The 22,762-nt window shown below is 43.4% G+C and overlaps 1 pseudogene; it reads left to right on the forward strand.

Moving 5' to 3' along the window:
* LOC120234865 overlaps positions 1-22,762 on the forward strand; it is a 66,587-nt pseudogene that overhangs the window by 1,693 nt on the left and 42,132 nt on the right.

Here is a 22,762-nt window from a genome sequence, read left to right on the forward strand (position 1 = left end):
CTCTCCCTCTGTTCACGTCAGGGCCAATAAAGGTATCTCATTGGGTATGTTTTATAGTGTTTATTTTTTCTCATCTTTCCACTTAAAACCAATTCTAGTGCTTCTGTTCAGTCAGGGCCTGGTGGCTTCCTGTGGTCTCTGGCTTCCTCAAACTGATCAAAGGCAGCAGACACTCAGTGTACTTTCCTATGCTATGCTCTTCCCTTCATCTGGAATGTTCTTTTTCCTTTCCCAGGTCCTCTCTCTCTCCCCTTGTGAATTCCTACTTGCTCTTCAGGGCCCAGCTCAAATAGCAAACCTGTTGGAGGGAAGCATCTCCCATCCCCCCTCCCTCTTCCAGGCAGAGCTGGCTCCTTTCTCGGTTTTTCTCTATCTGTATCCTCTGGCTCCTGCCACCCGAGTATCGTGGGTTATGTGTGTGACGCTCTTTGTTCCCTTGGGAGCTCTTCGAGACCGGGACCCTGTCTTTCTCATCTCTGAATCACCAGTACTCTGTTGAATATTGAATTATGGTTTACTGTTGTCATCCGAAGTTAACCGCAGTGGGAGGAAGATATGTTTGAGGTGGGTTTGCTATTAACATGCTTTCTGTTTTGGTACTAGATCATTTGATCTTTTTCTTAGTGCAAAATGGCCAGTGACATCTCTTTTCTTTCTTTTCATTCGATGATACGTTCTGTACCCTGCACCCGTAAGAGCACATTCACCTAATGTTATACTTAAAGCATTAATTTGTGCTTAGCCTGCTAAAGACAGGTGGCATCTTGTGAAAAGCATCGACACACAGCAAGTGTTCAAGGACCCATTGTGTTTCCACTAGAGCATGCTCACCTCGTTTATTCCGTGCCCCAGACTGTTTTAAATGGTGAATAGCCTGGCTCTGTTCGTTATTTTTGGTAGATGACCCCTGAGTTAGAGTTGTGGTTTCCAGAAATATGTTTTTCTGGTGGAACTTTAAATCAAGGAAGAGATTTTTTGTTTTGTTTTGTTTTTTGTTACCTGGCATCAGGTTAAAGGATTATAGATTACATTATTCTTTGCAAATTGATCAGGGCCTCGTCGAAGAGAAGCCCATCTCATTTTGGGCTGTGTGGGCTCAGGGCCACTGCTTCAGAACCGCTCAGGCTTGGGTTGGGAGGTGGAGGTAAGCCCCAGTATCTCTTAGCTAACTAGTTAGCTGGGTTTTATAACTCGGACTGTCCTGCCGGAGGGTGGGTGGCAGCCATGGCCGCGGGGATACAGCAGAACTGTGGGATGTTGGCCACACAGTTCAGGGGAGGCGTGGCGGCCCCCGGGGGCGCTGCGTGGGTCAGGGGGCTGGGTGTGAGCTGTGTTGCGAGAGGCCGCCCCCCCGCCCCATCAAACCAGCAGTCCCTCCAGGCTCTTCCCCTACTGGTGTTTGTTAGCTTTAAATTACTGGTCGTTTTTGGTAGAGGGTCAGGGATGTCCCATGTAAACTTGCAGGTGAACTTGATGCATGGCAGAAACCCGGAGAGCAGCCACTGCCAAAACTTCGCATTGCAGCGGCGATAGCAGATGAAGTCAGTCACGGTCAGTCTTGGTTTTTATATTGTAAATTGAGCCAAGAAGGCTTGAAATTATTATTAGAAGCCATTTTCTTAAAAGGCTTTGCTTTTCTGCAGTATATAAGCTTTCATCAATGGAGTAGGTAACTTTTTTTTTAATGTAGGAAAACAGTGAAAAGTTTTGAATAAGGAATTATTTATCTGCTACTTCATATTCCTTTTTTAAAATTTTTTAAAAGTTTATTTATTTATTTTTGAGAGAGAGACCGAGAGAATGAGCTGGGGAGGGGCAGAAAGAGAGAGGGAGAGAGAGAATCCCAAGCAGGTTCCACACTGTCAGCATGGAGCCGGATACAGGACTCGAACTCACAAACCGTGAAATCATGACCTGAGCCGAAACCAAGAGTCAGACACTTAACAGACTGAGCCACCCAGGCGCCCCTGCTACATAATATTTCTAACTTGAAAGCTTGAGATTCCTGATGTTCGTGGGTGACCTGGACTTGCTGGGTCCGAGAATCATTGACTACTCATGCTATGACCGTGTAGATCTCAGCTGTTGGGTTCCTGTGAACAGTCCCTCAGACAAAAGGCCTTTTTAGCAGTGGCTAGAAATGTAAGTTCTAGAAAATTCTTTGTGACAGCAGGAGTCATTTTATGAGCTACTGACCTGTCAGGAGGCACAGCAAGCGGGTTTTGGCAGATCTTTACCATTCGTTCATTTCTTCATTCGTTCATTCATTCATTCATTCATCAATGTTAATTGAATACCTGCTGTGTCCCCGGCATATCAGTGAGTCAATTATTTAGAGGTGTGGGAGGAGGAGTGGACCAACTGATAAACAGTAAACCTAGAATATAAACATTTTGTGTGTTATAAGGTGATTATTTCTCTGGAAAAATAGGATGGTAGATCATGGTAAGGTGGGGTATAGATGGGCGGCTTGCAGTTTCAAAATAAAGGTCAGGGAGGACCTCCCTGAGTGGATGAATGAGCAGATTTTAAAGAGGAGAAGGAGAGGCGCCTGGGTGGCTCAGTTGGTTAAGTGTCTGGCTTTTGATCTAGGCTCAGGGCATGATTTCAAGTTTGTGAGTTCGAGCCCTGCATCGGGCCCTGTACTGGTGGTGCGGAGCCTGCTTGGTATTCTGTCCCTCTCTCCAACTTGTGCTCTCACACGCGCGTGCTCTCTCTCTCTCAAAAATAAACAAACATTTTTAAAAAGTGTTTAAAAAACACCATCAGAGAGGACATCTTGGGGAAGAGAGTTCCGGGCGGAGGGAACCACCCTACAGTGCAAAGGCCCTTGGCCAGGGAGGGACTGGAGTGTTTGGGAAGCAGCGGGGAGCCCTGTGGCTGGAGGGAGGACAACGACAGCGAGAAGGAGGAGCGGTCGCTCTGAGGGGCAAAGGCGGATCTTTCCTACTGGCCCCAGACCCCGCCCTTCATGGGACCAGCCACTCAGCAGGGGCCGTTCATGTGACAACCCCTGATTGTCTTTCTCTTTTACAGCGGTTCTCAAATGGGGCCTTGCGGCAGCGTCTGGAGATGGTTTTGATTGTCACAACCTGGGGAGAAGGGGCCCCTGGCATGTAGCGGGCACGGGCCAGGAGTGTTGCCCAACGGTCCCGCAGGCTCCGCAGCGCACAGCCCCCGCCAAGGAGACGGAGCGCGCCAGTAGTGCTGAGGTGGAGAAACCCTACTCTATTATTATATAGTTTATCAGCTGTTGATTGATTTGGTCTGTCTTGGAAGACTTAATAAAAAAAAAAAACATTAAAACACCACGGCAAGAGGTTATTAATCACAGTACCTGGTCAGATGCCTTCACACGTGACATTGAAGATAACGCTGGCCATTTTCATTCACTTCGTGGAAAGGGGGTCCAGACCTTGCTCTCATGGACATTTTAGTAATCTCTGGTGCTTTTATGAGATAGTTAAAAAAAATCAAATCTGTCATTTAGAGGTAAATAGTAATAATTTCACCGATAATCTCATTAATTTAGACTCAAGTAGGATTTTCTAATTTTGAAAAGGGCCAGGATGTTGACCCACACACAAGGGAAAATGTTTACCTAAAAGTTTTTTTTCAGTGCTTGGAATAGAAGGGATTATTATTTGCACATGAATGTGACATTGTTAATGGGAATATTTTCCTTGGATTACAATAATTCAGTATTTTTCAGAAGTCAGTCTTTTATTTTTTTAATGATTATTTATTTGTTTTGAGAGAGAGAGAGAGAGGGAGAGAGAGTGGGAGCCAGCGGAGGAGGGGCACAGAGAGAGAGGGAGGGAGAGAATCCCAAGCAGGCTCTGTATCGTCAGCACAGAGCCCAACTCGGGGCCCCATCCCGAGAACCAGGAGATCATGACCTGAGCCAGAATCAAGAGTCAGATGCTCAACTGACAGCAACCCAGGCGCCCCCAGAAGTCAGTCATTTCTGTACTGCTCTTCTTATTTTTGCTTTATCTGTATGCCATTTGTATTTTTCTTTATACCAGATGACTTCTTTTTAAACAAATTTGGAAAACTTGTAGCAGTTGCTCAACATGAAACTTAACCAAAATATCATAAGATAAAAATAAAATGACGTTAAATTCTAGACAGGCTTAGTTGCCTACACAGACTTGGAGAAAGACCTGTCTTGTATCAAAAAGCAAGATTAACCAGTTTTAGGGAAGAGGTCAAGGCATACAAGCAGTGAAAGGAAACTTTGTTGATTTAATTAGAGAAATGAATGGGAATAACTTTCCACCGTGTGAGTTAGTGATGCTAACTTAGGGATGTTAGGGAGTTAGGGAGGTACCTTCCCTGTGCCGCCCTGGGGGACGTGATATCCCAAGCTGTCCGTACTGGGGACATCATGTCCCACGCTGTCCATACTGGGGATGTGATGTCCCAAGCTGTCCGTACTCCGCGGCCAGGTGGCTGGCTGGGGTCAGAGCTGCAGTCGGAGAGTGTGGGAGCAGGCACGCTGGAGCCCGGAGCCCGGTTCTCTGGCCCTGACTGGCGGCCAGCCACATATTAATGCAGGGCTCCCCCAGATCACCAGGGTCTTTGTTCTGGAGAAGATGAATCTGCAGCTCTGGTTCTTAAAAATCCCTGTAACTCAGATCTTTTACTATTTACTCTTACTATTTACACCTCTTGACTCCCTCTGCCCTTCCTTACATATTTACTGTGAATCCCCAATACTTCCTTCTACCATATTCATTGTCAGGATGATTGGATATTTTTGATTAGCTCATACACTTTATATTGAACATTCGAATGCCTTTATTTTAGCTTAGCGATTGTAGGGTGCTTTGTGACCTGCTTTCTCTCCTTTTGAAACTGAGATCTCTCACTTTTGCAAGCAGAAGTGTGTTCATGTGCTGGCTGCTTTGTAACCCAGGTTGGGGGGGAGGGGTGGCACCCTGCCGCGTCCTACGTTTGTTGTTGTGGAAACTAGATTTTCTCCGCTTTCTCAGGGGCTGCTGGACTCCTGAATTGAATCCCAGTAATCAAAGTCTCGGGAGACTGACTTCTACAGAAGCCAATATTTATTAAGTGTCTGCTGTGTGCCAGGCATTATATGACACGGTCCAGGGTTTTAAAGGGTCCCCAAGTCTAACTGTGGAGCCAGAAACTGTCTACTTAGAGTTCACAGTGCCGCACCTTTATGTAAAAGGGTGAAGCCTGACCACCATATGGTTCCATTTATTACCCTCCTACTTTACGTTATGGATTTTACTATACAGTGTACCTGCGGGTGTTATAAATTCCACAAACCAAGATTATCATTTTTGCTTTGTATTGCTCTAGATTATCATCCGTAGTTTTGAAGAAATTAAGAGGAAATCTAGGTTTTAAAAAATTTACCAACATATTTACCAATTCCAGTGCTCTGGATTCCTTTTGAAGGTAAAGCTTCCAAATGATGGTATCTGTCTTCAGTCTGTAGAACACTTCTTTCACCATTTCTTACAGCCCATGTTGGCTGGCTCTGTTTGAGACGATGTGTTACAAACAAACTGTTCTTTTTTCTCCCCATTTTGTTGTCATCTGATGGTGGCTCTATTTCATCATCATTCCCAAAGGGTGTTTCACTGGATCGCTCGTTCCGGATTGACAGGTTTTCCTGTGAGTCTGTCACAGATTTGACATGAACGTTCTGCCTCCACCGCTTCTGGCAGGCGCTAGAGAGCATCTGAATCCTCATCTTTATGCACACATAGTGTTTGCTCTTCTCTGCCATTTTCAAGGGCAGCAGCCGTCTGACTCGGATGTGTCTAAGGTGTGGTTTCTGTGTATTTATCTTCTTGGGGTTTGCTAAGATCCTTGATTCCATACAGGTGCTTCTTTCACCACATTTGGGGGATTTGCCATTATTGTATCATTCTGTTAAGTCCGCTCAGTGAATCTCTAAATTTCAGATAGTATTTCAACTTTAGAATTTTTATTTAGTATGTTTTTAGAGTTGACGTGCCTTTGCTGAGATTCAGGCTCTTTGTAGTGATTTCAGGTGTATTACCTTTACATCCATAAGCACTTTGTTATTGTTGCTCTAAAATCCTTGTGTATTTCCAGGGGCACCTGGGTGGCTCAGTTATGCGTCCAACTCATGGTTTCGGCTGATGTCATGATCTCATGGTTTGTGGATTTGAGCCCCGTGTAAGGCCCTGACTGACAGCACAGAGCCTGCTTGGGATTCTCTCTGCCCTCCCCCTGCTCCGTCTCTCTCCTCTCCTCTCCTCTCCTCTCCAAATCAGTAAATAAACTTAAAATAAAGTATTTAAGAAAAGAAAAGAAAATCCTTGTCTATTTCCAACATAGTCCCTGCAGAGCCACTCTGTGATTTTTTTCCCCCTCTTTCAGCCAGCTCATATTTTCCTGTTTCTTTGTTTCTTGAGTAATTTTGGATTATAAGTTGGCTATTGTGAATATTACATGCTCTACAGTCTCTGGATTCTGTTATATGCCTCCAAAGAGTGTAGATTTCTTTATTTTCTTTCAGGAGGCACCTAAATCGAATGAGGTCCCACTGTTAACTCTGTCTCTCTTGTGTGGGTCGTATCCCAGAGCGTGGTTCAGTTCTCTTCGCTTTAGCTGGGCTGAAGTTTGCCACAAAAATGCATGGTTTAGGGGTCAAGCTAGAGTTCAGGCCAAGTTTAACACTGAGGCTTCCCCCTCTGATGTTTTCCTTTCTGAGAATTGTCCCCACTTCCCCACGTCCCGCTGTGTAATAGCTGTGGTTGCCCTGAAGCCTGGAGATAGAAGCATAAGCAATATCAGTAATATAATGTGCTCAGTGATTTAATAATAATAGCAGCTGATCTTTTCTTAATTTTTTTTAATGTTTATTCATTTTTGAGAGACAGAGAGAGAGCATGGGTGAGGGAGGGTCAGAGAGAGAGGGAGACACAGAATCTGAAGCAGGCTCCAGGCTCCCAGCTGTCACCTCAGAGCCTGACGCGGGGCTCAAACCCATGAACTGCGAGATTATGACCTGAGCCGAAGTCAGATGCTTAACCGACTGAGCCACCCAGGTGCTCCGCAGCTGATCTTTTCAAAGTGCTTGTGTGTTTCAGGTTCTAACTGTCTCTGACTGTCCAATGTCATTTAATCTACACTACAGCAATCATCTGAGGCAGGCATCCATTTTAGGGTAAGGAAACGGAGAATCAGAGAGGTAAGCTATCTATCCCCAGTAACATACCTTCTAAAAGGCAGCGCAGATTTCAGAATTAGGTATTTTGACTCAAGGACCCCACACTCTTATTGATTATGAGTAATATGCCTCTAACATCTTTTCGGTGAGAGATGTGGGGTTTAATTTTTAACCTTTCTCTGTTTTGTTTTTGTTTTGTTTTTGCTTTTTAGATGCTTTTCTTTGCCATGTGTTCTACAGGTATGCATCTACATATGGCTTTGTGGTTTTTTGTTTTTGAGAGTATGAGTGAGAGACTGAGCAAGGGAGGGGAAGAGGGAGAAGGAGAGAGAATTTCATTGTGGAGCCTGATGTGGGGCTTGATCTCATGACCATGAGACCATGACCTGAGCCCAAATCAAGATTTAGATGCTCAACCATCTGATCCACCTAGGTGCCCCAGTATGGATTTGTTATTAATCATTCAGTTCAGGATTTGTACTTCCTCAAATTGAATATTCACTTCTTTTTTCCATTCTGGAAAATTGTTTGCCATTATCTCTTTAAATATTAACTCTTTCTATTTTCATTAATCCTTTTTTTTTTAAATTCTTATTGGATTTCTCTTAGAACTTAGCATTCCATTCTTTATGTGCCTTAATTGCTATCCCAGATTTTCCAATTCCTTTTTTCTCTGTGCAGTGTTCTGGGTGATTTGTCAGATCCATCTTCCAGCTCACTAACTCTCTCTTGAGCTGTGTCTAAACTGCTATTTAAGCCTGCTGTTGAATTTTTAATTAGTCTCTATTTTTCATTTCTACATGGTTCTTTATCAAATGTGCCTGTTCTCTCCACCCTTACTCACCTTTTTTTCCCCATTATGTTATATATATTTTATTTATTTTTTTTTTAAATGTTTTATTTATTTCTAGGAGAGAGAGAGAGAGAGAGAGACAGCGTGAGCAGGGGAGGGTCAGAGAGAGAGGGAGTCACAGATTGAAACAGGCTCCAGGCTCTGAGCTGGCAGTCAGCACAGAGCCCGACATGGGGCTCGAACCCACGAACCGCGAGATCATGACCTAAGCGAAAGTCGGACACCCAACTGACCAAGCCACCCAGGTGCCCCATGTTATATATATTTTAAATCCTACTCATTCTATGATAGTCTATTTTTGATTTTTCTAATATTTCTAATCTTGGGGGTGCAAATTCCCATTTCTTGTGTTTGCTCTTTGTCTTGAAGGCTTGTAGCCATATGTAGTTTGAAATTTTTGCTTGCCTTCTCATCTTCAGCAGGGACTGTTCTGTGAAATCGCATGCTTATTGGATTGTGAACGGCTCTTTCGAGCAGCTCCTTCTTCGCTTTTGCTGGGACGCCCGGCATTGGCGTTCTCTGGACAGCGATCCTCAGTGCGGGGCTCCCGGGCTCTGCAGGGCTGTAAAGCTGACTCTGCACTCATGGGTCAAGTAGGCCTGTGGTTTGATTTCTCACGAGTGACTACCCCTCTCTCCACTCCCACCCGAACTGTAGTCCCTCTCCTCGGCTGGCTTATACTGGGGGCTTGGTTTCAAATTCACTACCCCTATCTTTTATCCCCATGTGGGCTCCAGAAGTCTTACTGCCTAAGACCTGTATCTAGGTCTTAAAGGTTCACCATAGGATCCCAACTCAGGCCAACTGCCCTCACTTTCCTGTCTTCCTTTCTAGCATTGAGGATGTCCGTTCTGCCTTCTTTCTTGCCTTCCTGCATTTTAAAATATCTTACCTAAATTTCTGTATTTTTTTATTTTTATTTTTATTTTTGTGGTGGGAAGGGGTTCCTTTCTTTCCAACTCCACCGTGAGTTGTTGGAAATGTCAGTAACTGGGGTGTGAATGGAGTTGTCACAGCCTGTGCTCCTGTGGCCATCCATGCTGGGTTAAGTTGGTAATAATGGGGACGGAGAAAGGGGACTGAGGTTAGAGCAGAAGTCAGAATGTCAGCGGGCACCTGGGTGGGTCGGTCGGTTAAACGTCTGACTTCAGCTGTCATCAGGATCTCGCAGTTTATGGGTTTGAGCCCTGTGTTGGGCTCTCTGCTGTCAGCGCGTAGCCTGCCTCGGACCCTCTGTCTCCCTCTCTTTCCTGCCCCTCCCCTGTGTTCTCTCCCTCTTTCTCTCAAAAATAAATAAACGTTAAAAAAAAAGAAATCAAAATATTAGCTTATTACTTGCTAGAATGAGGTGAATATTTGTCCAGAGGCTAAGGTGTTCTGGTTGATAGATCAGTACCTCCCCACTGGACAAAGTCTAGAATAGGATCCGCACGGTGAGTGCTTTTCCCCACACCACTCAGGGGCAGACAGCGCTGACATCCTGACGGATAGGAGCAGCCTGGCAATTTCGAGATCCATTCCTGCATGCCTTTATCCTAAGTACTGTGCCTTCTCTGGATCTGAATCCGAGTTCTCAAGGAGATTAAGATCTCAAGCCCACTTCATAAATATAGAATCAGAGCAAAGGAAGTTAGATACTCTTAAGAATTCTTTTAATCACTGTGCTGCCAGCCACCTCCCAGGTAGTTTCATGCTCGCCTTCCTAAGGTGGGCTTGGGAAGAGTAGAAAAACGGCAAGTCTCTTCTCCCTCCCTCCTTCCCTTTCTACCTCCCTCCCTTGCCTCTGTTCGTTTTTTCCCCTCACCTTTATTGAAGTATACTTTGTATATAATAATAAAATTAACACTGAAGGTTAATTTGTTAAAATGAACCTTACCAAGGACACACTGTTGTGTGACCACAATCACAACCAGTAAATAAAACGTTTCCTGCACCTACCGGAAGTCATGTCGTGGCCATTTGCCATCACACCTTTTTCCAGCCCTGACCCTAGACAACCACTGACCTGCTCTATAAACCTGTGTTTTTGGCCTTCCTGGAATTTCACATTGTATGTGTCTGGCTTCCTTCAGTGGATACAATGCTCTTGAGATGCATCTGTATTGTTGCCTATACGTGGCTCATTCCTTTTTGTTATTGAGAAGCATTCCTTTGTACGGGTAGCCTACACTTTGTTTACCCGCTTTGGGGATAGCTATTTGGGTTATTTCCAGTTTGGGGCTGTTTTGAATAAAGCTGCTGTGAACACAGATACAAGTCTTAGCGTAAACATACATGTGTTTTCATTTCTCCTCTGTAAGTGCCTAGGAGTGAGATTCCTGACTCAGATGCTAAGTGTATATTTATTTTTTTGAAGTAACTGCCAAATCATCTTAGTAGCTGTACCATTTTGCATTTTTACCAGCAATGAATGAGATCCACTTGCTGCTTGCTGACATGTTTCATACAGTTTAAAATTTTTTCTTAGTTTTCCTAGTGGGTGGGTAGTATGATCTCACTGTGCTTTTAATTGACATTTCCCTGATTGCTAATGATTCCTAATGATGTTGAACATCTTTTCCCATGCTTAGCTGTCATTTGGGTATCTTCTGTGGTGAAATTTCTATTCAATTTTTCTTTTTCCTACTTTAAAGATTGAGCTCCAAGTGTTCTTTATGTATTCTGGATACAAATTCCTTATCAGATGTATGTTTTACAAATATTTTCTTCCCAGTCCGTGGCTCAGTATTCCATTCTCTCTCTCTCTCTCTCTTTTTTAAGATATTATTTTAAAGTAAGCGCTGCACCCAGAGTGGGACTTGAGCCCACAGCCCTGAGCTCAAAAGCCACACGTTCCACTAACTGAGCTGGCCCGGTGCTCCAAATGGTGTTCCATTTGCTTACCAATGTCTTTTGAAGAGCAGAAGTTCTCAGTTTTGATCAAGTCGAGTTCATCATATTTCTTTCCATGGCACATGCTTTTTGCACACCTCTGAGAAATGTTTGCCTAACCAAAGAACACAAAGATTTTTCTCCTATGTTTTCTTTTAGAAGTTTTATCATTTTGTGTTTTTTATGTCCGTGATCTATTTTGAGTTAATAATTTTTTGTGGTGTAAGGACAAAGGACATTTCCCCTCAGTGTTTATTCAGTTATTCTAGCTCTGTCTGCTCAATTATAGCACCTTGACACCTTTGTGAAAAATGCATTGGATTTAGATTTGCAGATCTATTTGTAGATTCTCTTACATTCTGTTAATCTGTGTATTTCTGAAGCTGGTATCACAGTATCATGATGCTAAATCTTGAAGTTTGGAATTGTGAGTTGTGAGCGAGGGGCACCTCGCTGGGGTAGGGCTGGGGGGTAAGAAGTGACAGCGCCCCAGGCAATGGGAAGGACATGTAGAAAATCACTGAGATGAAGGACTTCAGTGCATTTGAAGAACTAAGGGAAGGTCACTGTGTCTGAAGCCCGGACAGGGACGCGGAACGAATTTCTTCAAAAATTAAAATGTAGGTTTCCTCTCTGGCAGTGTAGTGTCGTGCAGTGTCTGGAGTCAACTGTTTGGTTTCTTTCTTTCTTTCTTTCTTTTTTAATTTTAGAGAGAGCGTGTGAGTAGGGGAGAGGCAGACAGATTGAGACAGGGAGAGAATGAGAGAGAATCCCAAGCAGTGTGGAGCCTGGCGCAGGGCTCAGTCCCCTGACCCTGGGATCATGACCTGAGCTGAGGTCAAGAGCAGGATGCTGGACTGACTGCGCCCCCCCCCCCAGCGCCCCCTAGTGTCCGACCGTTTGAGTTCCCCTCCTGACTCTGCTCCTCTCCGTGTGGCCTTTCGCAGCTGCCTTGGATCCTCCCTTAATGAAAACACAGGGATCCTGTGGTTGTGAGGATTTGATGAACCACCGCTGTACTCGAAGCTCTTATCACAGTTCCTGGCCTACAGGAAGTATTCAATGAAGATTCGTTATTCTCCAGTGGTTTATGGCTTGTGGCCTTTATTTCTATGTATATAGTTAGTACAATATTATATAGTTAATGTAATAGAATCATTAATATTCCCTGATAACAGTTATTCTTTGTGGAACTAATTGCTAAGTTCTTTAGTTTGCTGACAGAGTTTTTTTTGAAGACCACTTGCGTATTTTTTGTTACTTTAAAACAGCAGTTCTTAACCCGCCACGTATGCGGATGGGCCTCAGGATCTTTTGAAACCCCGGATTCTTCAGGAAGAGTTTTGAGTATGTATGTCCGTGAGCGTCATCCGCTTCCGAAGTTATCTGTGACCCCAAACATTTAGGCACCTCGGCCTTTTAAGCTTCATGTTGTTAAAGTTCCCTGCACACTAGGTTCACGCTGCTTTGTAAATGGCTGTGGGATGGAGGCTGCTCATTCCTCGTGGGCCCCGAAAGGCACTGAAAATAGTTCATACAAAGTGACTGTGGTCAGGGTAGGGGGTGGGGACTTGACTATGACTCGGTGGGGACCCACTCCCCCTGGCAGGGATCCTGAAAGAAATGATGTATCTGATTGCATCACACATAGTTTTTCCACAAACGTCTACTTCTTTATTAAAATTCTCTGGGTAACTGTTGTATGGTGTAAATTTTTAATAAGCTCTAATTACTAGCCTAAAAGGATTTGTGGAGGAAAAATGTGGTTAGTGTCTCAAGGTAAACACCTAGGCACAAACGTGTCATTTCTCATTTTGAACCTTTATCAGTTACTGCCTGAATTAGCTGGCTTTCCTCTCCGCCAGGTGGGAGCCCTCTGCTTTTTTGTACCAGTGTGCTTCCTGTTCAGCTGTTCCAGGCAGGGGACTGTAGAGCAGCATTTACGCCCCTGAAGCATGGGGGGGTAAAGGGTGGTGGCCACCATCGAGGTTGGCCAGACTCTGAGGGGCCAGATCGTGTAGGGGTTGACATGGCCAGACTCTTCTCCTTCAGCATCCTGAGGGGCATTTCACACCCTCCCTGACCTGTAGACAGGTTAAATCACTTAACGTGGCACGCAGCTAGTGAGTTGTGCTTGGAGGATTCATTTCATTTCAGGGACGTCTGGCTCCAGTGCCCATGAGTCCAGCCATGCTTCTCCACTGCACTGGAGGTGGGGGTGGGGGCTGCTGTCATTCGGGGATGCAGGGAAGAGTCAGTGTGGCAGCGGGCTCACTTTTGGCCAGAGTGGGTTGGAGGAACCGGTTAGGGATCCACGTGGAGGGCTCTGGTTGGGTGTGGCCAGGTGGTTTGATGGGAATCAGTGTCACGGAGTGTGGGAAGGTGTGTGACAAGTATGTTAAGGACCACACAAACCACGGGGCAGACTTGCTGTCCTATTCTTGCTTACGAGGTCACACTCCTCTGTTTTCTTTTGACCATTTGACACTTGTTTGCATAGTGCTCCAGGGACCTCTCTCCCGGGGCTCAGCCAGCTGCTTTGCTCGCTCGCTTCCGAGTTCCCCAGTGGAGGACAGGTGCCCATCGCGTTGATCAGAGGTGACTCACCTGTCAGGTCGACGGCACTGAAAGAAAGGCACTTAGCTTTTCTTTATGACTCGGGTCTTGTCACCCTTGCCTTGGGTTATAAACCTACCCACTTCATCTTAGAGAAGTTGGTCAAGTTCCAAGACGGCCATGGGACAGGGCCGTGAGGGTAGGTTTGCTGCAAGGGCACGCTTTTGCGCAGACGTGACCTGATGAGTGTGGCGTTGTCTCCTCTTCCCCTTCAGGTGGATTTGCAGACTACGGCCCGGATCATGACAGCACGATGGCCTTTCTGGACATTCCAGGCCAGGGTAACCTGCCTCTGCTCGCTCACCTGGGAAAGTGTGCTTTCAGTGAGAACGTCTTCAACCGGTGAGCTCGTCAGTCCTTCCCACGCTCGCAGCCCTCTGCTGGGTCTGGTTTAGGCTGATGGCAGTGGCCCCTTCTCTGTGACAGCTCTGAGGACTCTCTGGGTGAAGTGGATTGCAGGCTGGTGGCAGCGTGCTGGGACCCCGTCTGAATGGTGCCATTTGATTAGATTTTTCTGTGACTCTTGTTACTGTTTTGCTGATCACCTGGTACAAGCCGGGAATAAAATGGTGATGAAATTTAATGGTGTTTAAATAATTAGGATTGCTACCTGCGTTTCTTTCAGCTGTGTGATTCGCAGAAAAGCAAAATCTGTTGTATAATTGAGGAGCATCCGTTGGGAGCATTGCTCGCTCATTGTGATTTTTTTTTAATGTTTATTTTTTTTTTATTTCAGAGAGAGAGAGCGTGAGCAGGGGAGGGTCAGAGAGAGAGGGAGACACAGAATCCGAAATAGGCTCCAGGCTCTGATCTGGCAGTCAGCACAGAGCCCGACGCGGGGCTTGAACCCACAAACCGCGAGATCATGACCTGAGCCGAAGCCAGACGGTTAACCGACTGAGCCACCCAGGCGCCCCTGATTTTTGACAGCCCGGTGCACAGATTGCCCCGAGGAGTTGTCACTCCTTGCGGTGCTGGCAGGGTTCTTCTCCAGCCTCAGACCACGCCTCTTCAGCAGATGACCTTCACTCTTATTTCAGAAAGAAATTAGAAGCTCATCTTTCTTTTCACCTTACAATCTCCCCAAGACTGGCTCTAAGGGCATTCTTCCCTTCTGTCGGGGGGGTGGGGGGCGGGTGTCTCTCTGCTCGTCTCCCTTCCTCCATCACATACGCCTTCTGTCTTCAGCGTCCCCCTCCTGGCCTGTGCCACACACCCTTCCCTGGCCCCGCAAGCCCTTGCGTGTTTCTCATTCCGAGCGGTCTCCTGGCCTGTCCACCTGTGCCTTCCCTCATCCCTTTCCTTAAGTACACATTCTGTGAAGCCCGGATGCACTCATTGAGTCTCTTTACCTTCCATTGCCTCTTTAGAAAAAATTACATTCTGTGCCTCTCTGTCTATTACATCGTGGAGAGCTTGCAGCAATTGCTGCTGAGTGAGTCCGATTATTATCCCAATTTTACAGATAGAGAAATGATGGTGCTCTGAATGAGGGCTTTTGATGAGCACTTCTTAATTTCAATGTAGTTCACGATTTCGAAACTTTTTCTTTTATGCACAGTGCTTTCTTGTCATGTATAAGAAACGTTCTCCTCCCCCAAGGCCATCAAGATATTTCTTTATATTGTCTTCTTGAAGTTTTATTGTTTTACCTTCCACGTTTAGGCCTGCAGTCCACCTGGAATTGCTTTCTTTGCGTATGATGTGAGGTAGGCGTCAAGTTTCATTTCCTTCCACACGGTATCCAATTGACCCAGTGCCATTTATTGAAAATACTACCTTTTATCTATGCTCTGCTTTGCCACCTTTGTCTTAAATCAAGTGTCCGTATCTGGATTCTCTAGTCTGCCCCCTTGGTCTGTTTGTCTGTCTTTATGCCTGGACCCCACGGTCTTCATTTCTGCAACTTTTATCATCACAGTCTTGGTATAAAGTAAAGCAAGTCCTCCCACTTTGTTCTTATTCAAAATTGTCTTGGCCGTTCTTGACTTTTTCCAAATACATTTTAGCACCAGTTCATCAGTTTCTAGAAAAAAACCCCACTGGGATTTTCATTGAAATTGCATTGCATCCATAAATCAGTTTATAAAGAATTGATACCTTTGCACTATTTAGTTTTCTAATCCTTCCATTTTTTGAAGATTTTCTTGAATTTGTGTGTGTGTGTGTGTATGTGTGTGTGTGTGTACGTGTGTACACACATAAATAACTAAAACTAAAACACATGGTTTTCTGTTGTAGAGATCTGTATCGTTCTCAATTTAGTTCTACGTATTTGATCTTTTATGTGAATGTAATTGTATCATTTCTTAAAATGTTTATATTCTAATGGTTGCTGATAATATGAGAATTGAATTGATTTTTATATTTTGATTTTGTCTCTGTTGATTATGCTAAGTTCACCTATTAGTTTTAATAACTTCCCTGGGGGTTCTTCGGATTTTCTACATACTACAATGATGTTGTCTGTGAAAAACAATAATTTTATTTCTTCCTTTCCTATCTTATTTTATATTTTTAGTAGCTACATCTTATCAGCTTAAGAAAATGTATGTTTCTGGGGCATCTGGGTGGCTCAGTCAGTTAAGCATCAGAATTCAGCTCAGGTCTTGAACTCGGGGTTTGTGAGTTTGAGCCCCTCATCGGGCTCTGTGCTGACAGCTTGGAGCCTGGCACCTGCTTTGGATTCTGTTCCTCCCTCTCTCTCTCTCTCTGCCCCTCTACCTCTCAGTCCCCCCCCACCCAAAATAAATAAACATTACGAAAAGAAAATATATATTTCTTATTTGCTAAGAGATTATGTTTCAACTTCTTTTGTAAATTGAAACCATTTTTTTAAAGTTTTTTAAGTAATCTCTACACTTAACTTGGGGCTCAAACTCACAACCCCAGGATGAAGAGTCTCATGCTCTACCGACTGAGCCCACCAGGTACTCCTATTTTTAAACTTTTAAAAATAATCTCAGGGGCACCTGGGTGCCTCAGTCAGTTAAGTGTCTAACATCACCTCAGGTCATGATCTCATGGTTTGTGGGTTCAAGACCCATGTCGGACTCTGTGCTGACAGCTCGGAGCCTGGAGCTGCTTCCGATTCTGTGTCTCCCTCTCTCTCTGCCCTTCCCCCCTGGTGTCTCTCTTTCTCTCTCTCTCTCTCCCTCTCAAAAATAAATAAACATTAAAAAAATAAAAAATAATTTCAGACTTACAGAATAATAGAAAGAATTCCTGTCTATTTTTTACTCAGATTCATCAGTTGTTAACATTTTGTCAAGTTTGATTTAACATTCACTCTGTCTTTATTTTCACATTTTTTTCAAAGCCATTTGGGAGTTAAGTGTGCCCATCATGTTGCTTTCTCTTTAATGACTTCCGTGTGCTGTTTTCCTAACAAGGACATTCACTGTTCACTTACATAATCACAGAATAGTGAGCGAAGTCAGGAAATTCAACTTTGATACAATACCGTTATCTCATGTCTAGTTTTAATCAAATTTTCTAGTGGTCCTAAGAGTGTCCTCTAAATCAGGGTTTTTGTCTGTTCCGTTGGTTTTCAGGTCTGGAATCCATCCCAGCATCGTGTATTGTGTTTGATTGTCATGTTTCTTCAGGCTCATTTAATCTCTAACAGTTTCTCAGCCTTTCTTTGCCTCTCATGATACCCTTGACAGTTTTGAGGAGTACAGGTGATTTATTATATAGAATAAACTTACTAAGAGTTTTTGAAAATCCTCAACGAGGTCTGTATTTTATATAATGCTTCTTTTATATTAGTTGAGATGCCTTTTCTCCTTTAATCTTTTTCCCAACTTTCTTGAAAACTTCTTTTATTGTGAAATATAGCACATACAGATAATTGGACAAAATGTGTATAAAAAACCTAAGAAGTGTTTATGAACTAAATGCCCACGTGGCCATGACCAAGATTGTCCCGGATGTGTGTGCTCCCTGCCTTCCTGACCGCCACTCCCCCCAGCCACACCGTGGCCACCTTCTGATGTTTATGTTCATTATGTCCTTAATTTTGTCTCTGGTCTTAGCATCTAAGTATCTGCTTCCAAACAGAACAAGTTAATTTTGGTGTTTCTGAACTTGAAATGTGGGAAATCATGTAGGATATGTCACTTTGTGGTTTTGCATATAGTTTTGAGTTTGGTGATTTTGTTAACAGTGTGCTGTTGTTTGAATATACTATACTGACATTTTATCCATCTATTGTTAGAGTACTTCAAGGTTTCTCACTTAAAAAAGATTTTTTTTAATGTTTATTTAATTTTGAGAGACAGAGACACAGCACAAATTGGCGAGGGGCAGAGGGAGGAAGACAAAGTATCCGAAGCAGGCTCCAGGCTCGGAGCTGTCAGCACAGAGCCCGATACGGGGCTCGAACCCATAGAATGTGAGATCATGACCTGAGCTGAAGTCGGACGCTCAACCAACTAAGCCTCCCAGATGTCCCAAGTTTCCTCACTTTTACGAACAATTTTGCTGAGAACAGTCTAGTATATGTAGATGGGTGCACATCAGATCAGTCTCTAGGACATACAGCCGGGCAAGAATTCCGGTGTGATGAGGGGCGCCTGGGTGGCTCAGTCAGTTGAGCCTCCGACTCAGCTCAGGTCATGATCTCACGGTTTGTGGGTTCGAGCCCTGCGTCGGGCTCTGTGCTGACAGTTAGCTCAGAGCCTGGGCCTGTTTCAGATTCTGTGTCTCCCTCTCTCTCTGACTCTCCCCTGCTCACACTGTCTCTCTCTCTTTCTCTCAGAAATAAAACATTAAAAAATTTTTTCAAAAAAAAAAAAAGAATTCCTGTGTAATGAGGCATGCTTGTCTTCTCCTTTAGGAGATGGTGTCAGTTTTCCAAAGTGATTGCATCAGCGTGTACTCCCACCTTTGCCCCACATTTTATCTGCCAATTGGGATTGTCAGATTTTAAGATACTAGCCAGTATGGTAGTGTGCCAGTATATATAACAGTATCACTTTGTGATTTTAATTGACATTTATTTATGAGTTTGAACAGCATTTAGTATGTGTGTTGGACATCTGTATTTCTTTTTTGTGAAGTGCCTGTTGAAATCTTTCTTTGGTGGGGAAGACAGAGTGTCTCTGTTTATTACTGACCTGTAGGAGCTCTTTGTGTATTCTGGATTTCAAACTTTGGTCAGTGATGTATGGCGAACATCTCCCCACATCTTGTGGCTTGTGTTTTCGGCTGCCTTTAGGGTGTGCTTTTGGTGACTAGAAGCTGTCCATTTTGATGTAAATTTATCAACATTTTCCTTTAGCCTTAGTGCATCTTGAAGCTTTCTTAAAATGTCTTCCTTTACCCAAAGATCATAAACATCCTGTTTTGTATTGCTTTAGAAGCCTTACTTTTTTTTTCTTTCATATTTAGGTCTACAATCCATCTGAAAGTAGTTTCTGTTCATTGTATGAAAGAGGGGTCCAGCTTCATTTTCCTAATTGTGACAATACCACTTTTCAAAAATAGGTTTTTCCCCCATTGCTTGGGTTGCCACCTCTGTTATAATCCAGTCTCTTCCTCCAGCAGTCTACCCCCCTCCCTCAGCTAGCCCCACGCCGTCTTCATGACTGTAGATTTGTAGCAGGTCTTATACTTGATTGAGCAAGACTTGCCACTTTGTTTTTCTTCTTTGATGTGATTTGATTCTTCTCATTTTCATATAAGTTTCACAATCAGCTCATCAGATTCTAATAAAACACCTCTTAGGGTTTTGCTTGGGTTTGCATTGAAGGAATATATCAGTTTGAGGAGTAGTACCCTCTTTACAGTATTTAGACTTCCAATCCATAAACATGGTATATCTTTCTCTTTATGTAGGTTTTCTTTAATGTCCCAATGAAATTTGATCATTTTCTCTGTGGAAGTTTTGTGCTTTTATTTTGCTGGTGTATTTTAAAGAAAATCTAAGACATTTCATTTTATCCAGCTAAGACTTAAATCTAACTGCAGTATCACTATTGCACTCAACCCAATTAACAAGAATGCCTTTAGTCTACCAATCTATGTTAAATTTTCCCTGATTGTCTTAAAAATGCCTTTTTATGGTTGATTTGTTTGAATCATGATCCAAATATGGTCCACACATTTCATTAGGTAGATGTGTCTCTTAAGTCTTTTTTTGTTTACAGTTTTTTTTCCCCTCTTGATCTTTAATCTCTTTTAATCTCTAATTGATTCTCCTTCTCATCTTCTCCCTACATCATCTATTTGTTGAAGGGGTCATTAGTCTTGTAGCGTTCTCCACATTCTGGATTTGGTGGTCATTATTCTCCTGGTGTAATTTAACATATTCCTTTGCTCGTTGTGTTTTCTGTAAACAGAAAATTACACTTGGAGACTTGATTAGATTTTGCTTCATTTTTTTTTTTTAAACAATACTTTCTGTGTTGTTTTGTATATTTCTCATTACAAAACATCGGGAAACAATGTCCGGGCACTCCACTTCGGGAGATGTTCATATTGAGTGGTGGGCTCAGGTGTTGGATTCTTTCATTATAAAATTCCCCACCAGCCTTTCTTCTCATGACTTCAGTGGTCACAAATAATCATTGTTTCGATCTATTATCTCAGTCTGTGTTGGAAAATGGTAATTTTCTTTTTATTGTCTGTGAAATCTGTAGTATGGCCCCATTTTCCATTCTGTTATTTGTAATTGTTGCCTTTTCTTTCTTTTCCCCCTGGATGATTCTTACTAGGGGATTATCGAGTATATTAGTTATGTTGAAGAATCACATTTAGGCTTTGATATTCCCTATTGTGTGTTTATTTTCTAGTGCAATAATTTATGCTCTAATTCATATTAATTTCCCTTTTGAGGAGAGTGTAGTTGCTGTTCTTTTTCTTCTTGTGAGGTATGTTTAGCTATTTTTTTAGCTTTTTTTTTTTTTTAGTTTATTTATTTATTTTGAGGTTGGGAAGGAGCAGAGAAGGAGGCAGAGAGAGAATCCTAAGCAGGTTCCTTGCTGTCATCACAGAGCCCAACGGAGGGCTCGAACTCATGAACCTGAGATCATGACCCAAGCAGAAATCAGGAGTTGGATGCTTCACCGAATGAGCTACCCAGGCCCCCCCTGGCCTTTTTGTAAATAACATTGTCAGGTTGCTATTAAGTACTGGAAGTACTTAAGTGTTGTTTGTATTAGCTGCATCCTGATAATTCTGATAGTAATATTTTTTATTACCTTTTGCTATAAAGTCTTTTTAATGTCCCTAATGATTTCTTCTTTGACCAATGAGTTATTTAGAAGTACATTGTTTAATTTCCAGATATTTGAAGATTTTCCAGGTATCTTTCTGTTATTTTCTTCTTAGTTTAAACAGTCTTCTGTGGTCAGAGAGCTTTGTATTATTTCTCTTCTGTTAAAGTTTTTGAAATTGCTTTACGGTGGTGAATATTCCGTGTACACTTGAAGGGAACGTGCCTCCCCGTGTTTTGAGGGGTAGAGTATCTTATAAACGTCAATTAGGACAAGTTGGCTGAAACCCTGTCCGGGTCTTCTGTGTTCTCACCTGTTTTCCATCTGCCTGTTCTGTCAGCTACTGAGAGATGGATGTTGGAATCTGTGATGATGGATTTGTTTATTTTTCAATTCTAACAGCTTCTTTTGTATATTTTGAACCTCTGTGCCTGGGTGCATACACATTTAGTGGTATTCTGTTTTCTTGAATAAATGGATCTGTCTGTCTCTGGGTAATGTCCCTCTTTGTCCCTCGTAAATATTCCTTTCTCTGAAGCTTACGCCCTGGATTTAACGTATATACTCAGCTTTCTTTTGATTACTGATCACACGATATATTTCTGTTCGCATGTTTATTTTTACCCTCTCCATGTCTTACATTTTGAGTGTGGTTATTATAGAAGGCAGATAGTTCGGGCCTGCTTTTTCACCCAATTTAATAATCTCTGCCTTTTCATATGAATGTTTAGCTCTTATACGTTTGAAGCGACTGTTGCTATGGTTTGGTTTAAATCTACCATCTTGCTTTTTGTTTTCTATTGACTCCACTCTTCTCGCTGTTTTCCTCCTTTCCTGCCGCTTTTGGAGAGGGGGGTGTGAAAATAAACGATTTTTATTCCATATTTGAAATAAAAGAATCACTTTTTTTGGACTCCTCCCCCAATATGATTCCAATTTATCTTCACTATCGGCTTATTCGTTACGCCTCCTTTAATACATTTGTATTGGCTGTTCTAGGGATTGTAATGTACTTTTCTAATGTATTAGAACATGTATGCAAATAAAATGATGCCACTCTGCATACAGCGCAGGGTGCTGCGTGAGCTCGTCCCGAGAGTAGGGAGTACCCTTCCGGGGTCTTCCGTTGCCTCTTCCCCACCTTCTGTGCTGTTGTTTTTCTGCCGTTCACACCCACACACGTCATACATCCCACCAGACCTTATCGCTTTATCTCCTGTAGGTCTGCTCCTATCTTTTAAAGCAATGAAGATGAGAAAAATATGCCATCATTTAGACCATTTTCGTGGTTTTCATTTCTTTTTGTAAAATGCCCATCCGTACTTGGCTTCCTTTTGCCACGAGAACCCCTTTTAACAATTCTTGTTAGTACAAGACCGCTGTCCGTGAATTTTCACAAGCTTTTATCTGAAACAGTCTTTATTTTGCTTTCATTTCATTAATTAATTTTGAGCATAGTTTTGGATTTCAAGAAAAATCGAGCGGAGTGTGCAGAGGTCCCATACTCCTTCACTGTCTGAGCACATCCAGCCCTTCCAGTAGCCCTTCTGCATGTTTTGTTTTGTTTTTTGTTTTGTTTTTAATGTTTATTTGTGAGAAGGGAGCAGGGGCAGAGAGAGAGGGAGACACAGAACCTGAAGCAGCTCCAGGCTCCGAGCTGTCAGCACAGAGCCCGACGCAGGGCTCGAACCCATGAACCGTGAGATCATGCATGACCTGAGCCGACGTCCGGCGCTTAACTGACTTAACTGACTATCACCCAGGCGCCCCAGCCCTGGCGCATGTTAATCACACTTGTTTTAAAGTCCTCGTGTGATCTTCCAGCATCAGGGTCCGATGTCTGACCTCATAGTCGTCCTGGGCTTCACCCTGGGCTCCCCGCTCGCTCCCCGGGGTTCTCCTCCCCTTTCTCAAGAGTCCGTCACTGTTCATCCTCATTCATTTGCTTGCCTACGTCCGGGTGGGCGCTGTGCCCTTCGGGGCAGGCCCTGGAATGTGCGCATCTCTGGCCCTGCCTCTGGGGCT

Source organism: Hyaena hyaena, unplaced genomic scaffold, assembly GCF_003009895.1.
Source record: "Hyaena hyaena isolate Hyena2069 unplaced genomic scaffold, ASM300989v1 scaffold_119, whole genome shotgun sequence".
Classification (NCBI taxonomy): domain Eukaryota; kingdom Metazoa; phylum Chordata; class Mammalia; order Carnivora; family Hyaenidae; genus Hyaena; species Hyaena hyaena.